We start from the raw sequence: 5552 nt of genomic DNA, 5'->3' as shown, positions 1-5552 counted from the left end.
ATGTTAGGCAGCTCACATGATCCAACAATGAAGCACAATGAGGAGAAGACAACCATCTAGCTACTGCTATGGACCCATAGTCCGGGGTGAACTACTCACTCATCACTCCGGAGGCGACCATGGCGGTGAAGAGTCCTCCGGGAGATGAATCCCCTCTCCGGCAGGGGTGCCGGAGGAGATCTCCGGAATCCCCGAGATGGGATTGGCGGCGGCGGCGTCTCGGTGAGGTTTTCCGTATCGTGGTTCTTCGCATCGGGGGTTTCGCGACGGAGGCTTTAAGTAGGCGGAAGGGCAACGTGGGGGCCACACGAGGGCCCCACACCACGAGTCGGCGCGGCCAAGGGCTGGGCCGCGCCGCCCTATGGTGGCGGCCCCTCGTGGCCCCACTTCGACTCCTCTTTGGTCTTCTGGAAGCTTCGTGGCAAAATAGGACCCTGGGTTTTAATTTCGTCCAATTCCGAGAATATTTCGTTACTAGGATTTCTGAAACCAAAAACAGCAGAAAACAACAACTGGCTCTTCGGCATCTTGTTAATAGGTTAGTTTTCCAGAAAATGCACGAATATGACATAAAGTGTGCATAAAACATGTAGGTATCATCAATAATATGGCATGGAACATAAGAAATTATCGATACGTCGGAGACGTATCAGCATCCCCAAGCTTAGTTCTGCTCGTCCCGAGCAGGTAAAACGATAACAAAGATAATTTATGAAGTGACATGCCATCATAACCTTGATCATACTATTTGTAAACATATGTAATGAATGCAGCGATCAAAACAATGGTAATGACATGAGTAAACAAGTGAATCATAAAGCAAAGACTTTTCATGAATAGTACTTCAAGACAAGCATCAATAAGTCTTGCATAAGAGTTAACTCATAAAGCAATAAATCAAAGTAAAGGTATTGAAGCAACACAAAGGAAGATTAAGTTTCAGCGGTTGCTTTCAACTTGTAACATGTATATCTCATAGATAATTGTCAACATAGAGTAATATAACAAGTGCAATATGCAAGTATGTAGGAATCAATGCACAGTTCACACAAGTGTTTGCTTCACGAGGTGGAGAGAGATAGGTGAACTGACTCAACATAAAAGTAAAAAAGATTGGTCCTTCAAAGAGGAAAGCATCGATTGCTATATTTGTGCTAGAGCTTTTATTTTGAAAACATGAAACAATTTTGTCAACGGTAGTAATAAAGCATATGAGTTATGAAAATTATATCTTACAAGTTGCAAGCCTCGTGCATAGTATACTAATAGTGCCCGCACCTCTTATATTTACTAATTAGAGGCACCATTGGAGCCACCACGTTAATCCACATCATTAGAATAATTAAGACAATTAGATCTAAAATATACGACTAAGATTAGTCATGAGAGTCGTGATTTATAATGTACCATAAAAGGTTACGTTGACACGTTAAGTTTGTTTTCTATGGTTTGCACGACAGATAATGGTAGAACAATTCACCAGACCTCACGTTAGTCCGGACAAATCGCACTAGGAAAAAAACAAGTCTTCTATCCTGATTTAAACAGCTAATCACAACATTAACAGAGCCAGCATCGTGCAAAGCACGGACTCTCCTCATGTAGGACGTGACTAACACGCTAGCATTCCACATGAAAAAATAAAGTAAACAAACATACTGTTACGATCGCACATCCTAGCCCAACTCTATGTGTCCAGATTAGTTTTCTCTAGCGATACAAATAGTATCATTTACCATGTCAGATACAAATAGTATCATTTACCATGTCAGTTAACCTTTGCATATACATGCAGATTCAGGAGCGCAGTGACAGCGCAATTGGTAAGTCGGTACACGGTTCATACGGGAGGAAAGTATCTGAAGCAGAGATCAAGTGGCCAACATCATCGGCGAGGCTGCCGATTCCGAGCGGCCGTGCAGCAAACCCCGCAATGCGCAGGCAAGCATCCATCTAACATGCTAAACTTTAGTGGATCAATTGGTATGTCAGTACACAACTGCGCAGCAGAGCAGATTACATACGGGCAAGAAATCAGAAGCGGGTCGACGAGGCTGCCGAGCCCGTCACCTGAAATAACTTCACTCCATGACTAATCGCCTGAACTCGGAAGCAATGCGTGATAGATATCCAGTCATCTCTGGTAGCACGTCATCGACTAACAGATGCCGCCAGATCGTCTCAGACGGTACGTTGTCGGCAACAACTTCATTCATTGTATGACTAATCGCCTGAGCTTAGCAGCAGCGCGTGACAAACATTTGGTCATCTTAGGCAATACGTCATCAGCAACAGTGGATACCGACGGATCATCTCAGGCTGCACATCGTCGGGAACAACCGGTGCCAACGGCCGACATCCCGTCGTTTAAGGTTTTCCTTCGCGTACGAGACGGCATAATCTTCCTTCCAATATGTGACGTAACGGTATGTGAGCGTAATCAGTCACGGCCACAACGGATGGCAATCATAACAATGTAAGTTCACCAATTTTCTTTACATGCGTTTTATTCTGTAGGAAGCATATCGGGTTGCAGTAATCTGTGGCAAGGAAATTGCATGAAGAAAACCAAAATTTGAATGTGGTCGGGCCGTACATAAGAGCTAAGCTACAATATAGCACATTCAATAATAGGTATTTGGAATGTCATGTCATGTATTTTATTGGAACTTTACTCCTTTTTTTTGGAGAATCTGGACCTTACTCCTTTAGCACTTCGGTGTGCATGATAAGTTTTCCCGGAAATTCAATTCGGCTCCCGGGTGCATATGCTCCCTATACCAAAAAATTATGTTCAAACTGTCGAAAAATGTTGACCAAAAATTTTGCATGTACATCATCATAATATACGTGTGTTCATCAAGTTTCACGAGGAATCAATATTTTTTGTGGCCTATATAAAAAGAGAAATTTTGTCTTCTGAAAAGCCTTATTTTAAGCATTGAATTTTTCTTTTTTACACAAGCTGCACGACAAGTCGATTTTTCATGAAACGACTTTGTGAGCGTGTAACATGTGAAGATGTACATACCAATTTTTTGTTTCAACTTTTTTGAAATTTTAAAACATGTGTAACATACATTTCAAAATAAAGGGAGCATATGCTCCTATGTGCCAAAACACCACTCCCAAGTTTTCCTGCTTAAAAACATATACTAACGATCGGGGATAACTATATGTTGTGTGAACTAAAAGTTTAGTCAGGCTCATGCTAACTTGAGCATTGCTTTCAATGTTTATTAGGACAAGTGGCTAATAGAGTGCAAGTCGAAGTCATATGTGTAGTGTAATTTATTTTGTATTGGAAAAAATAGACGTGCACGACATTTCTTTTTGATACCTATTACTGAATGTAACTTGCTGAAATTGAGCTTTTGTACTTCAGTGACAGATACAAAGTCCAAGTATTATGTTGCTAGATGTAAGGAATAGCTATTATAAGATCTTAAAATGTATTTATCGAAAATTAGATTTGATTTTGCATCTAAAGTTTCTTCTGGTACTAATTCCTCATGCTGATTTTGTTTTTCTTTAGTACAGTGCAAACAATCTTGATTATTAAATCTTGGAGTATAGAACACCACTCTTTGCATGTTCAGAACTTATATGCAAACTCACACAAGGTGCAAGGTAAACTGATTTGATTTCACCTTTTATTTCACGCATCTGATAGCTTTGATGAACGGGTTCAGCCTTCTTAAAAATGAATGGACCATTTTTGGCAGTCCATTGCATGCACCACCACTCGACAAGCAGAAGATTAAGAGCAAGGCAGAAAAGATAAGCACAATTGTCTAATACGAAGGGCCAACGACAGAACCTTGGGACGGAGTTCTAGATGAGCTTAATTTGTGATTCATGTTGTTCGAACTATGTCTAATTTTATCAAATCCTCCAACAGATTTGATAACTTCCCTTCATTTACCACTAAGTGGTATGATTATATACACGAAATACAATGGATTTGAACTATGGCACAGATTTACTATGATGCAAGATATACCATCTCTAGCTCAGAAAATATATAGACCATCTGCGATTTGGAATACTGGTCTATGAGCCAATGCTGGGCAAGAATGCCGTCCAGAAATGCTAACTTGATAAAAGAAGCTGTAACTCCCAATGAACTAATGTCTTCATTTATAGCTTTTCTGAAAGTATAACTCAAGAAACATACACATATAGTAAGTAAGAACTTAACTGAAATATTATTTTTTGACTGTTGAGTAGAAAATTTGACACTACAAAAATTGTGAACAATGCATAGTCTACATTTGAAATTTCAAGCCCCGTGCAGCGCACGGGTTGAAGACTAGTTGTCCTAATTAGTTTGGACTACCGGATCTTTGCAATACACATGTTTTAACCAAGTGTCACAATGGGGTACCTCCATGCCGCCTGTACAAAGGTCTAAGGAGAAAGCTCGTATTTTGGATTTCTCGCTTTTGATTATTCTCAACTTAGACATCCATACCGGGACAACATGGACAACAGATAATGGACTCCTCTTTAATGCATAAGCATGTGACAACAATTATTATTCTCATATGAGATTGAGGATATATGTCCAAAACTGAAACTTCCACCATGGATCATGGCTTTAGTTAGCGGCCCAATGTTCTTCTCTAACAATATGCATGCTCCAACCATAAAGGTGGTAGATCTCTCTTACTTCAGACAAGACGGACATGCATAGCAACTCACATGATATTCAACAAAGAATAGTTGATGGCGTCCCCGAAGCATGGTTATCGCACAACAAGCAACTTAATAAGAGATAAAGTGCATAAGTACATATTCAATACCACAATAGTTTTTAAGCTATTTGTCCCATGAGCTATATATTGTAAAGGTGAATGATGGAATTTTAAAGGTAGCACTCAAGCAATTTACTTTGAAATGGCGGATAAATACCATGTAGTAGGTAGGTATGGTGGACACAAATGGCATAGTGGTTGGCTCAAGGATTTTGGATGCATGAGAAGTATTCCCTCTCGATACAAGGTTTAGGCTAGCAAGGTTATTTGAAACAAACACAAGGATGAACGGTACAGCAAAACTCACATAAAAGACATATTGTAAACATTATAAGACTCTACACCGTCTTCCTTGTTGTTCAAAACTCAATACTAGATATTATCTAGACTCTAGAGAAACCAAATATGCAAACCAAATTAGCAAGCTCTAAGTGTTTCTTCATTAATGGGTGCAAAGTATATGATGCAAGAGCTTAAACATGAGCACAACAATTTCCAAGTATCAAATTATCCAAGACATTTTAGAGTTACTACATGTAGTATTTTCCAATTCCAACCATATAACAATTTAACGAAGAAGAAACTTCGCCATGAATACTATGAGTAGAGCCTAAGGACATACTTGTCCATATGCTACAGCGGAGCGTGTCTCTCTCCCACAAATTGAATGCTAGGATCCATTTTATTCAAACAAAACAAAAACAAAAACAAACCGACGCTCCAAGCAAAGTGCATAAGATGTGACGGAATAAAAATATAGTTTCGGGGGAGGAACCTGATAATGTTGTCGATGAA

The sequence above is a fragment of the Lolium rigidum genome, chromosome 2, assembly GCF_022539505.1.
Source record: "Lolium rigidum isolate FL_2022 chromosome 2, APGP_CSIRO_Lrig_0.1, whole genome shotgun sequence".
Classification (NCBI taxonomy): Eukaryota; Viridiplantae; Streptophyta; class Magnoliopsida; order Poales; family Poaceae; genus Lolium; species Lolium rigidum.
This window is presented reverse-complemented; position numbering follows the sequence as displayed.